This window comes from Diceros bicornis, chromosome 17, assembly GCF_020826845.1.
Source record: "Diceros bicornis minor isolate mBicDic1 chromosome 17, mDicBic1.mat.cur, whole genome shotgun sequence".
Classification (NCBI taxonomy): Eukaryota; Metazoa; Chordata; class Mammalia; order Perissodactyla; family Rhinocerotidae; genus Diceros; species Diceros bicornis.
Window position 1 is genome coordinate 5,350,098 of NC_080756.1, and position 16,243 is coordinate 5,366,340.

General features: G+C 36.1%; 1 protein-coding gene across 1 annotated transcript in view; it reads right to left on the bottom strand.

Annotated features, from left to right (window-relative positions):
* MSRB3 (methionine sulfoxide reductase B3) overlaps nt 1-16,243 on the bottom strand; it is a 162,153-nt gene that overhangs the window by 114,608 nt on the left and 31,302 nt on the right. The gene's annotated exons all lie outside the window — the stretch shown is intronic.

Sequence of the window (16,243 nt, forward strand, 5' to 3'; positions counted from 1 at the left end):
TACCTTGAAATTCTTTTTTTCAAACGAACTCAAAAAGCATAGCTCTACTTACAAGTATTTACACTGTATATATAAGATGATGGGCATATCGGGTTAAATAATAATTCTCCATTCAATAATTTTGTAACTTTGTAAAACAGCTGAAACCTTCATCATTTGATTTCCATTCTGGGAGATTTAAATACCATCCTTTTTTTTTTTTTTTTGAACCCTAAAGATGTATTTTTCCACGACTAGGAATTGTTGTTCTCTGATTCTGTCAGACACTTCACCGGGTTCCGTAGAGTTCTTAAAAACAAATGTTTCTTTAAGGACTGTACCTGCACGTTAAACAGGCAGCAAGAAACTTTTTAATAGACTCCAGGAGAAGGCACTTACACTGATGCAGATTCAAGGCATTCCAAAGAAAGGGTGAGAAAAATTAGGGAGGGGGAAAGACAAAGAGGAACAGAGAACGTGGTTTTATTGTTGTTAGTGCCGTCGAGTGGATTCCGACTCCTAGTGCCCCTAGGTACATCAGAGCAGAACCCTGCCCTGTCTTCTGCGCCATCCTCTCACCTTCCGGTGCTCTATCAGACAAAGCTCTGCTGCTATTCACAGGGTTTTCATGGCCAACTTTTTTGGAAGTGGGTGGCCAGGTCCTTCTTTCTTGTCTGACTTAGTCTGGAAACTCTGCTGAAACCTGTCCACCTCCGGTGACCCTGCTGGAACAGCAGTGGCCTAGCTTTCAGCATCACAGCAACATGCAGCCACCACAGAAAGACGACAGATGGCTGGTGTGGTTCCCTGACAGGGACACAAACCCTGGTCACGTTGGTGAGAGGGCCAGATCTTAACCACTAGACCACCAGAGCTGGATGTGATTTTATTTAGAGACAAACATTTTCTTTTTGCAAAGTATACCTAGGAAGACTTCACTGATTTAGTGTATTTGAACGGTGAAATAATTTTAATATGATTCTAATAACAATGGCAGCTCTTAGTTCAACCTATACAGACAGCAGTAAAATGTTCGGACAACACCTGTTTATATGTAGCATTTTATTTCACTTGCACAAATGACTGAAAAGAAATATAACTCCAGGACAGGGCAGCCCCTACTCACTGCAGTGAAACTGCTCCTCTTGAGCGTCCATCATGGGGTGGGGGGAGGCTCGCGGATGGCCCACATGCAAAGATTTCTTACCACGTCTTGAAATTACTGAAAGAAAGCTTGCTTAGTTTCCTGAATATTAAACTCAACTTCTTTTGAAATATAAAGAAATATGTTTTAGGAGTAGAAAGGCTTTCCACTTCTTTTACCGTAAGGCACCTAATGTCACAGTCTGTGAGATCCCTCAAATTAAACCAGGAGAAAATTAACTAACCAGTTACCCTGACTTGTGGGACTGAAGAAGGATATCAGCTTCCAGAATCAGGGCCACCAAGAGAGAGTGGTTGATTCTCTACGAGAGAATATGGGGGCAGGAAAAGAGCAAACAAGAGCCAAACAGAAAGGCGCACTTCGGAGTGGGCCTGTGCGTTGTCACCCAGCGCCTCTCCTGATCCTCCTCAAGGCACGCTGGCCCTGGACAGAGCAACAGGAACAGCTGGCGCATCACTAAGGGCGTGCTGGTCTCTCATCCCACTGGGCCCCATATTACGCTAGGCTTTCTCCAAATACCAACTACTTACACTTTTCATATTTTCCAAGGGGGACATAGAAATGTTTCCCTGAGAAACATTTGTCCTGTCAGAGCAAGCCTCTCCACAGTTTGAATGCAGAGCTGCTTTTTCTGAAATAATCAGTCGACTGCAATCGGTGAGTTTCTTCTCAACTCACTAGAGACTTCTTAAAAGGTCATCTTTTGTTTTTATTTCTTGATTTGTCAGAAGGGTTGCATCTTTGTTCTCTTTGTCCAGAAAAAAATTCATTAATTGCACATTTAACACGACAAAATATCTTGGTTGAAATTATTCTTTCCAATGGCATGGATAATTAAAATCTGGACAATCAGAATCAAAGAATTCTGTCCAAAATATTTTTGTTAATATATGTTCATTCATACAAAAAGACCAATTGTGCTCCCAAAGTTAAGAGAACTAAGCTACCCATCTGTATGTCATTTAGTACAAGAGAAGCAACTGCAGGTTTAAATTACATGGTATTGGATTGCAATTTCCTAACATTGGATGTTTTTCTGCTTTTTTACCTTGAGTCATTTACCAAGGAGTGTTCATAAAAAGTAGCTTAAAGCACAGATGCTTGCAAATCGTTTAGGCAAAGACGTTTCTCTCTTTTTCAGTCTCCCTCTCTCTAAAATCTCTCTTTTCAGAAGAGAAAGAATAAAACTGTTGGTCAGTATTGACGAACCATGTCAAGTATTTGTACAAGGAGAAAAGGTAAAATTGAAAACATCTGATTGAAGTAAATAATACAAACATAAAAGCTTTCCTGGTGAATGAAGGGTATTGAAGAGACTTTATTTCATAGACTAGAAATTACTTTTGATCTAAACATTCTTAAAAACAGATTGTTTTCCACCACGAACCATCTCATTAACTGTGCTACACAGACCTCGCTTTAATGGCGGGCTCTGAAAGGGTGCCGCGGTCCCCCTTTGTTATTCTCCGTCCTATTGGGGAGGGGGACCAAGATTTCACTCCAGCTTTCTTTGTTTGTCTTTCAAGAACCACTAAAGCAGTATTCACACAAATTTTGCAGGAATGTGCCCTATGTCATAGCCTACAAATTATTTGGTTTTGGTGCACTTAAAGGTCATCTTCCAAATTAGCAAAATTTTCCTACATCCTGGCTTTTCAACCTTAAATATAAATATTGTTTCCTAACTGTAAGTGAGGTTTGTTCTTTAAGAAATGCTAGTGCTTATTTAAAGTTGTCAAACTTCGTACGTTTTTATTCTTTGGTCATACTATGTTCTCAAAATAATTAGGCTTTTAAAGTGCACCTAACAGCAAGAGGAAGTCTATGTAGACTAGAAACAGTAATCGTAATTTTTCAACAACTCAATGAGAAGTTAATCAGATTTTAATAAATTCCTTGCCACATAGTTTAATAATAATATACTTCCTGGACAATTGAAAGCCATACTATTACATTAGCTCTTCTGGCATCGTAAGCAAAAATTGGCATAAACAAACATAGAAAGGCTTCCCTTTTGTCTCTGATTTCCCTTCTCCCTATCAGACTCACTTTTCTAAAGTCATATGGTGCCACTGTTAATTTTGAAGAAATCATTTCATTTTGAAATTCTAGAATAATTCATTGGATGGTTTCCCTTTACTATCTTCACTTAGGTACTGTAATTTTCTTATTACACAGGGCAATTTAACATTAGTATTATATGACATCTGTTCAATGACCTCTAAATTGGCTTAGAAGTATGTTAGGGAAAGATTTTTCCCTTTATTTAAATGTTTAATAGAGCACTTGGAAGGCACAAGTGAGTGTGCACGTGTGTACACGCAACACAAAGCATGGCTGGGGCGGGTAACACTGCCACTTAGGTATCTAATGATAACACTTCTCCCTAGAGTCATTTCAGTATAGATAAGATCCATCTTGAACCCAATCCAAGGGTATTTATTAACTGAAATATACCCAAAGTCTCTTTTTATATTGAGGCTTGCTCGGTGTCGTTGCCTCAATGCCAGCATTGTCCTGAAGCTCCAGTGGGCAGCTCTTGCTGTCAGCAGAAATACACTGACAGCAAGAGTCCGTGTTCTGGCTCTGCCTCTTCCCGGTCACGTGACCACGTACTGCACACACACCCCCGCCCCCCCGCAGGCCTGCTACAAGGATCACAGGCACTATCACTCAGCAAACACTGCCTGAATAAATGCAATATCACATTATCATCCTGATTACAGTAAATTCTGAAAACTGTATTTTAAAAGGTAGCCAGGTCAGGTATTTCAGTATATTGCAAAATTTTACTAATAATTATTTTTCTATAATAATTCCCTCAGAACAGGATTTTAACGTATCTTTTAAAATGATTAAAATAGGAATTGAAAGAAGGAAACTAAAATTTGAGTGCCTACTAGGTGCCAGGCACATTTCTAGGCACTTTTACATAACCACATGGAATCCTCTCAACAGTTCTAGGAGGTAGATGTCATGCCCATTTTACAGACACAGAAACTGAGGCTCAGGGAGGTTATAACATAACTTACGAAGGACAAACAGCAAGTAGATATACGGACTCAAACCCAGGGCTGTCTGACTGCAAAGCTCATGGTCGTTACATTTTCTGTGAGGAAAAATTATGCTATGACTTTCTTCTTAAATTATGCAATAACTTTCAGCTTAAAAACTACCACTAACAACTTAAGGTAATAAGGGAGAAAAGTAATAATCACCATAGTACATCCAGAAAAATAAATACACTTGTCTGTTAGCCAATGTCTGTTTCCCTGTGTTCATTCCCTCAGCAGAGGGTCAGTGACAAGGTTCAGAGGGGATTCTCACAAAGTCTATAAAACATTGAAAGGCTTTTTAACTTTCTGTTAAGAGGTAAATCAGATCTGTTGCCTAAATCTAAGAGCACTTTTAAGTCATAAATCTTATATTTCAGTGTGAAAATTCAAAACAAAAAAAAACCCCTCAAGATCCCATAACTTTAATTTTGGTTCTAGGATCGGAAAAAATAAAACTATTAAATATTTTCCCGAGACAAATAAGAAGTGATAAAACTATCTTGTCTTGCTTTGTGTGTACTAGGTTAAAATGGTAAAATTCACGTAGAAATATCTTGCTACTACATTTAAAAATGGTATACTTTTATTTTCACTATAAATTTCAATTTTCAGTTGGTTATTAGTCTGTCGTATTAGAAAGCTGAATAAATTTTTATTCCACATATAGTAGTGTTAGGAATTTCTAAATAAGTGGGCCTTTATAAAAGCCAAATCTAGCGCATTCGTAGAATAGAATGTAAAATATATCCCATGAACCATTTTTTCGTGTTTGTTTGTTTTGCCTTCCCGTAATTCAATAAAGGCTTTAAGAAAAACATGCAAAGCACAGGGAAGAAAAACTCCATGCTTGTAGAAGCATACACAACACTTCTGACTCTTCTCTCACAGCAGACCTACACTACAGGAAACATTCCTGAGACTAACACACAATCTGAGACGTCATGACGTCTTGGCGACGGTACTCTTAGTGTCCAGGAAACTGGGGTTGCAGGGCTTACTCTGAGGGCCACTGATCTGACATTTTTTCTTACTGTCTTTTCAAGTCGTCAAAAACGTTGAGCACTCACAGAGTGCCAGGCACTGTGCTGAGCAAAATATACTCATTCATTCGGTCAACAATGACTCATTGAGTGCCTACTCTATGCTGGCATTACTCTGAGTACATAGGATATACCAGTGAACAAAATCAAGATCCTCCTTTCATGGAGCTCCGAGGAAAGCAGCAGGGGTAGGGGAAGAGACAAAACACAATGAAAATAAGTAGGTAAATGATACAGCCTCTTAGAAGGTGGTAAGAATACAGGAAGGAAAAAAGCAAAACTGAGCACAGCAAAGAGGACTGAGAGGGCTAGAGGTAAGGGCTGTGACCTTAAAGAGAGTGGTCATGGTGGGCCTCACTGAGAAGGTGAGTCTGAGCAAACCCCTGAAGGAAGAGAGGAAGTTCGCTGTGCTGACACCTGAACACGCAGAGGAAATGGCCAATGTAAGAGATGAACAGGCTAGAAAGTTCATCCTCCAGTGGAGAGACAGAGACAGGCAACAGCAAACACAAGTGCTAAAACCTGAATATGAATGGGGTAGATAAGCAACAATTCAAACATGCAAACAATATGCTTTTAAACCAGGAAATTTACAATTACATATTTTAGTACAGACATTGTCAGGCATTACCTTTTTTACTTCCAAGAGAAATCTTATTGAATACCCTTTTAGCAAAGTGCTATTCGCAAAACAGCTCTCAAAGAGTATCTGTCTGCCTGCACTTTGAACGCGGAATCAGAGCAGGCTCTGCTCATTTGCTCTGTGTATTCAACGTCGTCCCTCTCAGACTGTAGGTCATCATTCCCAACCTGGAGTCATGTGTAAGAGGATACTCAATAGATGTTTTGGGGGATATATTTTTGATGGGCCTACAGAGCAAAGTCCTTTGGCCAAACAACGCTTTGACCCTTCGGAAGCACTTCAGAACTCTCCCCTTCAGAGTGATGCTGAGGTGAGAGCAGGGAACAGCGAGAACTAGGAGAAGGATAAACTTAGTACCTCAACTTAGTTTCCGTTTTTTAAAACCATTCTTAATTTTTACGTTTAGGTTCAATTTAATTTCATCTGTCCTTCAAGTCCTAATAAAACACAAAGAAAATAAAACTCCAGGTCTTAAGAGTCAGAAAGCAGACAATTGTTTCTTTTTAACCTAAAGATTTCTTTCTTTTTTATATGTGAGAAAAATCATATCTTTATTGGTCATAGTAATAATCACATTTCATGCCTTCTTGCTGTTTTTCTATTCCTTCACACAAGACAGTTCTCCAGATCCGTTTCAGTTATATTCTGTCGATGCATGCACAGAGTTCTAATTAACATCAATGGACATTATAAGCATGCCAAGGCAACATACCATTTTAAACTTCTTGAATTAAATAGGACCATATGTTTTACTGGTACATAGCTGAATGATAAAAATTGGTCTTCTGGTTTCCATATTGAAGGTTTGAATAGATAAACTGAGAAAATATTTTCAAGCAAGTTTTCCTTCCAAGTCTACATACTCTATAAATTCACCCCTACTCTGATCATCCTTTCATCTGTACACCCTTAGAACTAGTGTATTTACTCTGCCAGGTACTATTTACATAGACTAACATACTATTTTGCAATTATTCTCAAATGTCTTCAATTGTTTCTGCTTTATTTTCCCAATTTATAAATTCTTTGAAGATACAAACTGTTAAGACTAATATTAATTCACACTTTCTACAACTATTTACTAAACATCTACAGTTAATCAAGAACTGTGATGAGCACTGGAAAATTAAAAATGAATAAGTCAAGGTTTCTGCCTTAGGAGAGCACATATTCTAGCAGAAAAGATAAGAAAAGCAATCAATGTGCAGTCTTAATAGTAAAAGTATATACAAAGTTTTGTGTAAAGAGAGTAAACAAAGACGACGTCAACACTCTTCAACTTTGCGCACCTAGATTGAGTAGGTCCAGTTCTAACTGGGATATGGAAAACAGAGAATTTGTAGAAACAGCATCTACAGGGTCAGAGGGCCAGAGAAGAGTCAAATAGGGAAGAGAACCCCCTCTAGACAAGCGGAGAGATGTCGTGGGGTCAAATGTGCCCCAAGTCAAGGTGGTAAGCATCCTCTCCTGATGAAAGAAATGCGAAGAGTCTCTCGTGTAAGTGGTATCAGCTAACTTAAAGCAAAAACAGCCAGGGCAAAGCATGGATTCAGATTTGGAAGAGGAGAAATTCGGGAGCTGAGAAATAAGGCAGTTTTACAATTCAGGGGGAAATGCTCAAATGTGTGTCTCACTGTAAGTCAATGGAAGTAAATGTATTTCCCACAACACCTAAAGCCTACTAACATGATTTAAAATCCTAGCCTTTAATAGTCAGTTCTCATTTGTGAGGCTGTGTGATCTTCGTGAGAGGGGACAATGGAGAGGTCTCCCACTACATTCATCCCGATGAAACATTCACCTGAATGACTCTGTAAGAGAGAAACTATATTTCACATTTCTATCTTTTATTTGTGTCCCACAAATTTTTAATTGTTGAATTCACGTGATCATTTTATCAGCATTCTTTAAGTATCAAAAAGAACTAAAGAGTACCTTATCAACTCTTCAAAATGTAATGCAAATACCAAGAGCAATGATTTTTCTATTAATGTGGACCATAAAGTTTCCCATAAAGTTTAGGGAAATATTTAAAACATGTCTTGATCCAAAAAGCATTTTCTTGTTTGCAAAGCATACACGAGTAAAAAGAGAATTTTTAAAGGCACTGCCATCATCAAGTGACGATAGTGGAAGAGAAAGTCACTGAACTTCAAGTCTATCTGATTGCATGTGAAATGTCTGACAAAGTTGGAGTTCCCTGTTTTTAATTTTTTTTCCAGTATGGGTCTTTACTAGAACATCATAGCCCATACGGAAAAAAAAAAAAAATTAAAAACAGACAGGCTCATTTCCATGCAGCATTTCACATGCAATCAAAAAGACTTGCAAAAAATAGCTCTCTCTCCCATCCTCCCTCGCCCTCTTGGGAGCACAGACTGCAGGAGAGATGAGAGGTAACCACCCACAAAAAGGAAGGAAAGGAGCCCTCTCTTAGATTATCATGCAGAGTTTTATTTAAATGTAACATGAAGTATATTTCATTAGGAAGAAAATAAAATTTTTATTGTCCAAGAGCTCAGCTTTGTAAATTTCTAAAATTACATTATTGCCCAAAGCAAATTTAAAATTTAAATTAATTAAGCACAATGGGCAGAAAACAAGTCTGCAGTTGCCACTCAATGGACAGCTAAATCTGAGTCTACATATTCCAGAAAAATCTGAGAGATTCTGGAGAAAAAAAATGTCAAAAATTTTACATTTTTGTTTATCACCCAGATAACTAAAGAAAAAGCTTAAGACTTCTCCTGAATTATTCAACATGTATATATATTTCGGTCATCTTTGCATCCCCAGCACCCAGCAATGTGCCTGGACAAGAGTGAACACTAAATAAGTATATATTGTATTTAAATATTTATTCAACTCTCCATTTTAATTACTGCTATTTAAATTTTCTTCCTAAAAGATGTTTGCTAAAAGATGCCTTTGGCCATCTTCCTTAGAATTTAGTTTAAAAACTGCAACAATAATATTTGCTTAATAAATTGGTGAAATTAAAAAAAAAAGGATAAATGATGATGGATTAAATTTTTTCCCTTTATTACTACTCTGAATCCTTTATTACCTCTCTAGAGTTCCACATTCAAATCTTTTATTATGAATAATATTCCATTAAATCTGTGCATTTAAGACTACGAGATTATCTATTCCAGCATTCTCCAAAATGTACTCTGTAAAACACTAGCTCTGAAAAAAATGCTCACAGGTTGTTCCTCTTGGGAGTGAGAAGAAGTTTCCATAGTCAAATCAGATTAGGAAAATCTAGGTGACACAAGTTTCTTCATGAAGACCTTCTCAGAGACTTTCTTATGCTGATGTGCGTTATTAAATACGTGGTGTTTTGACACACTATTATTTTTTTGCTCCACTAGAAAAGTAAAAAAGAGTTGCCAATCAAACTATGACACAATGCTTTCTTATCACAATGATTTTTAAGCTACGTCCTGATTACCAAGATGATAAAATGTAAAAACAGTGCATCTTAGAATTTATACAATATGGCAGCTGCAGAGTTTCTCAATTTGATGATGGGATCAATCTCACAGGGTATTAGTAGAACTAGTGTTCTTCAGATTATAACTTGGGAAATGATGAACTTCTAGTCCAAAGCCCTCATGAGGAAACCAAAGTCCAAAGAAGTGACTTGCTGTGGTCACACACCTGGTTAATGAGAGCCAGGCTTTCTTTGTAGCTTTCCTCCTTTAATAAATTCATTCATTCCATTTCTCTCTCGACCCCATGCTTCAACGCACCCCTTTTTACTAACCCCGTCCCACAGTCCATTCCCACCCCCATGCCACCATCCCCCATCCCTACCACCTCTTGCTAATCACATCTACGTATTCCTTCAATATCCTTTAGAAGAACTGTCACTGCTTCAAATCCTGTTCCAAGAAGGCAGTCTGCCATTCTGGGCAGAAAGCAGCACAATGCTTCTCACTGCTACTCTCTCCCCTCAGAGCAAAGCAAAGGAGGAAGTGTTTATACAGAATCATAACACCATCAAGTATATAACTTCCTTCATCCTATAGATAACAAAACTTGGACCCAAAGTGGCCATCTTTCTCACCAGAACGTACATTCCTTAAAAACAGAGATCACGTTACTTTCAAGGTGGCATTATTTTGATACATAAGATGATGCTACTTATTCATATCTATTCATTCATTCAACAAATATTTATTGAACATCTATTATGTTACAGACATAATTGTAGTTGCTGAGATGTAGTAGTAAACTAAATAGACAAAAACCTCTGCCTTTCCGGAGTTTACTTTGCAGGAACCAAGGATTTTCCTGTACTAGAAACAGATTTGGGCTGATCAAACCCATCACCTTTTCCAGACTGATTTGATGCCCCATCTCCTCCTTTTTTTATTTTTGCAGTTTATTCTCCCTTACAGCCAGAGATTAAAGTTGCACAGAATAAATTTCTGAGAAATGTCAGATAATGTTAACACCTGAGGGTTATATCTAATTGTGAAAGATTTGACAAGAATATTATATCATTCTCAGTTTACAGATGAAGAATAGGTATAAAAAGTACAAAACAGATTCTTGGGGCCATAAAGCAAATTGGTGGTAGAAACAAAATAGTAAATACAGATTAAGCTTCCAATCTGTTTCTTCAATACCAATAATACAATGGCAAGCTCTGAGACTTGTGATGTTATCTAAAATTTGCACGAGAAATATTACAATGTTAATCAAAATGAAATATAATATGAACAGCTGTATCACTCTGTGAGTCAACATGCATTTCTGCAACAAAACAAAATCTTAAAAACTATAGCTAAAGAATTTTGGATTTTCTTTGCTTGCTTAAAATTCAAATAATCTAATGATTTAAATTAGCATTCCATTCTTCATTTGCAATTATGTGGCTGAATATAATAAATATATCTAGTGTTGAAGGAAATGCTTAGTTATTGAGTAAATTTAAATTCTACAAATCTATAGCTCTTACAAATCACCTAAATAACTGAAATCTTTGTCATTTGATGGTATATTTTTTATAACATGCATTTTAAGTGACTAATACAGGTGCAAATATACTAAATGTAAAAAAAGAGAAAAAATTAGAGAATTGAAATAAACGAAATGAAGATTTAAAATTTTCATATAAATGACTGATTTTAAATGCAAAGGCTCAAAAAGTAATTAGAGGTAATTTGCCCTTGCATCTCACTAAAATCTACTTAAAGCATTTTAAATTACAATATATCTACCAAAAGCAGCCATGAGAAATTCAGTCTCTAAATAAAATGTTTAGGCTGAAGCTATAAACTAGAAAAGAACCAAAGAACTAATAATGAAAATTCATCCAGTGTCTAGCCTCAATATTAGTGAGTCTTTGTGAACCATCATTCATTCCTCACTCCTTCATTAAACACATTTGTGGAGAGCAAAAGGTGGCTTGGTCTCGTTTTAGTAAATCCTCCTGTGATCTGTTAGGTAGCATTACTGTGAACATGTTTAGATAAATAAACATCTAATAACTCTACCTATATGATTTCCCAAAAGTCCATATTGTCTAGATAATCTAACCCCGTACAATTATCATTTGTTTTTAGAACTCATAATATGTTTTATATTCTTTACAGTCATTGTTAATTAACCAGTGAATTTCTCAAACAAAACTAAAATTTGTTTTATTATTTGTTCATGCCCATTTTCTCTCTGTTGCTACCAGATGTTTCTATGTATTTTATAATTATTAAAGTATAATATGAAGAATTTATTCCATATTTAACAAAAAATTAGCCAAATTTACATTTAACAAACCATATGCCCAACACCTTATTCATACAGATGTATTGTTCTATAATAATTTAGCCTTGTACACAAATAATTTTTAAAACTCACGTGGTAATTAGATGCTATACAACAACTCTTCAACATTAACTAAAACTTTATTATATCATAGAGCTACTAAAACATTTTGTTTTAGAAAAATATACAGCTAGCTGCATCAGAGTACTCGTTAATCAACATTTTAAATATAATTTTTCTTAGTTTCCAAAAATACTTTAACTGATGCAAAAAACAATTCATGCTTAACAATTCATGTTAAACTAACAACATTTTCAAGATTCTATACAAATTCAAAACATAGCAAAACAAAATGTGAAATTTTCTTTAATTCTTGGGTGGTCTGCTGAAGAAAATTTAGCTGCATATAAAACTATAAATTACTGTTAAATCAGCTATTTGGATACAAGATAAGTTAATTTATGAAAACTTGTTTTAGTTTATAGAAAGTCTACACATGAAAGACAATTTCAATGAGATGTCCAAGCACAAGGGAGCTGGAATTCTATTGAAAATGGAAAAAGGTTTTGCACTCTACAAATATTGTTTGAACATAATATAAGCAGAAAAATTTTTGGTTTGTAAATCCATATGTTCTTAACTTCATATTCTTTATATAGTTTTAAGTTTTCACAACGCACCTATGTGCTAATGATATCAGTACAACCATGCTGTGAAAGAATGTAAATCTAGTGCCATCTACTGGAAAAAGTGGATACTTTAATTCAATTAATTAATTGCAAATTATTCTATGAATTATGTGAGTTGAACTTTGTGTCTACTTTTTAAAAACTATTTGTTTCTTTTTTTTAAAAAAATATTGCCCAAAGCATTTTTAATATAATCAAAGAAGTTAGGTAAGATGAACATATAACAATGGTGAAAATGGAGAATAGAGGGCATTAATCTAAACCCAGGGGAGAGATTCCATTGGTGATATCAGTACAGAAATTAGAAATACTGTGTTCTGGGGGCCGGCCCTGTTGCTTAGCGGTTAAGTGCGCACGCTCCGCTACTGGCAGCCCGGGTTCGGATCCCGGGTGCTCACCAACACACCGCTTCTCCCGCCGTGCTGAGGCCGCGTCCCACATACAGCAACCAGAAGGATGTGCAACTATGACGTACAACTATCTACTGGGGCTTTGGGGAGAAAAAGGGGGGAAAAAAATGAGGAGAAGGATTGACAATAGATGTTAGCTCAGGGCCGGTCTTCTTCAGCAAACAAAAAGAGGAGGACTGGCATGGATGTTAGCTCAGGGCTGATCTTCCTCACCAAAAAAAAAAAAAGAGAAATACTGCCCTCTGATCAGAGTTTTTATATTGGTTTCATGTGTATCTTTTAGAACACAGGTTCTGAAGCTGTGGTCGAAGAGCCCTCCTTTAAGAGTTTCAGAATATCTAAGAAAAAAACTTGAAATTATATGAAAAATTGTTTGTAGATACACATATGTATTTTCTGGAGGAGGAGAGTCATAATCTTTATCAAAGAAACATGGAGATGGTTCATCTTTCCATGACCGAAAAAGGTTAAAAAAAAAAAAAAGTAATATAGAAAGTCAATCTATTCAGTAGGTGAACAGCACACTGATAACTTCAATTATTATTTTTGTGTGTGTGAGAGGAAGATCAGCCCTGAGCTAACATTGGTTGCCAATCCTCCTCTTTTTGCTGAGGAAGATTGGCCCTGGGCTAACATCCGTGCCCATCTTCCTCCACTTTATACGGGACGCCGCCACAGCATGGCTTGACAAGCGGTGTGTCGGTCCACGCCTGGGATCCGAACCTTCGAACCCTGGGCTGCCGAAGCAGAGGGCTCGAACTTGACTGCTACACCACCGGGCCAGCCCCTTCAATTATTTTTTTTAAGGATAAATATAACATCAGAAGCTATTAATGAACTATTGCCAGCTCAAGCTTAAACAGTAGTACTTCTTATCTGTGGATGTTGTTTTAGTGCGCATCTGCAGTATTTCCTCTTTACAAATGGAGAATTTAAAGCATACAAAACAATATTAATTTGCTCCAAAGAAAAGTGATCAAATGAGCCAAAATTCCTAATTGTCATGGTAAGTACAATACGCACTTATTCCCTTCCTCGGTTTATCTCCTACCAAAACTCAAATTGTTTGACAGAAAAAAAGTAAAAGCAAACTGGATAATATACCCTTGAATCTGTGTTACCATTTTTTTGTTACGTGTTTGGCTACAAGGTGATTTATACCTAAGTTATCTACTATATGTATTAATGCAATCAAGTGAGAAAAGAGAAATTGTTTTTCACAATATATTCAAAACGCAATGGAACTATGAACTTGACTTTAATCTTCCCATATAGAAGAGTCTCAAATAAATTTGCACTCTCTGTTATAGCTATCATTTCACCTACGTGTAAACTTTCCAAATGTTTATTCATCCATTTAACAAATATTTATTAAGTGCCAGGCACGGTGCTAAGCCCTGGAGCCACAAGCCTCTGACTCGTAGAGTTCTCTTGACACAGATGATATTCTATGACTTGCAAACACCATTTGCAAAATATCTCTTTTTAAAACTTCTAATTTCTACATTAGAATATTATGATAATATCTTTACAAACTGCATAAGAGCCATGTGGCTCTTATGGCTCTGTTGGAGCCTAAGTATCTAATGTTGGAGCCTAATATCTCTAACAGTCTCTTATGGAGACTGTTAAATAGGCCACTAAAGTCAAGTAAGAGTAACAACCACATATTATGTGATTGATGTTAGAGAAAAGTATAATTTATCACTGTAATTAGTACTATTTAGACAAATACTCTCACTTGGCTGAAAGGTACCATGATATCTAGTCTGAGCTACAATTAGACTTAATTTTTATCAAGCACTGAAACTACGTATAAAATTGTGCTTCCTAATCCCTCCTCAGATAATGCTTGAGTCTTGATTTAGAGGTAAGGAATTCTAATGTTCAAACATAGAAAATATTTCTGTCCTCCCACCACAACCTAGCAGAGTTTTCTGTAAATTCCCAGCCATTAATTAGTACTGAGTTTTAAGATTTTATTAAGCCACAGACAAAAGCAAAAACAAATGACAGTTAATAAAATCATAGGATTTCAACGGAACAAATTATCTAATTTGAGTTCCCTGTTTTAAAGATAGAGAGACTGAGATCTGGAGAGATTTACTGATATGCTCAAGGTCACACAATTAATGACAGAGCTGTGGTTAGGCTTTCTGACTCCATTTCCAGTGCTCTTTTTAATATATAAAAGAAACTGTTGTAGGAAATTAAGAAGAAATTCTGAGAAAAAAATTACCTTTAATTACAAACATGAGCGAACCATAACTCAGATGCACTTAATAACCTCTAAATTAAAATTATGCTTTATTAAAAATAAGAAGTAAAGGAAGTCAAAGCTGAAAAATGACAGATCACTCTTCTGGGATACGGCACTCATACAGGTCAATCCAGTTATAATCAACTTTAAGGGCCTGTTCCAATTACTTTTTAGTTCTGGAATTATTTCGTATTGAATAATACCTGAAATTAGCCAGTACCTAGGGTACTGGCTAGGGAGCAGAGATCTTTCTGATTTACAGCGATTTTTGTTGTAATGGGTTTTGACCAGGGAACAGTAAATTAAAGCTTGACTTCAAACTTTCACCTTAATTTCCTGTATCTCCAATTTTGGCCTCTTCCCTTGCTACTTGTACAAAGGACTTAGTAAAGGACTTGAATCCCCACTTCGATTTCATTTTTATTTTTCAAAATTTAAATAGTTTGTTTCGTTGTTGTTGAACTTAGCAATGTCTTCAACATTTCTGTATTTCTAAGAGTAAAACTCTGTTCGAGAAATGGATGATAAAGATTTTGCTAATATTTAAGTTGTAAAATACGTAAACGCTGGAAGACTGACTTTCATAACACTTTAAAAAGTAAGTGGTGCTTGAATGGCTAAGGAATTAGGGAATACTAGTCTAGCCAATTCATTTATCAAATTAAAATGGGTTTGCAAGCCAAAAAGACAGAGACTGTCTCTGGGCTTCCATCAGTATTGGACAGTAAGAATAAAAGAAATGCAGTGTATATTTATAAGATTTGAATTTTAGTTCAGCAGGATGTATAAGTAAAACAAAGAGATCAAAGCAACAGATTGAGATGGTGATTTCTCAAACATAAAGTGCATTTGTGCTTCCTAGTAAAGTAAAAACAGTTAAATGAAAAGATGGGACATCTTTAAATGTTTTTAAAAGTCTATTGTACTAGGGAAATACAAAATATATATGTATCTATTTTGATATATTCATAGTGAACTTGGCGAACATTTATATATGCCGGCCGCTGTTCTAAGCATTTTTCACATCCGAATCTATTTCATTCTCACAGCAACCTTTCCGGTGAGCACTATTATTATTCCCATTTTACAAACAAGGAAGCCAAACCACACAGCTAGTTAAGTGGCAAAGCCGTATCTCAAATACAGTCGAACTCGAGAATTTGTGTGCTTAAGCAGTGTACTATCGTGGTTACTTCTTAAGCACTATCAGCTTTCTTGAATTTATC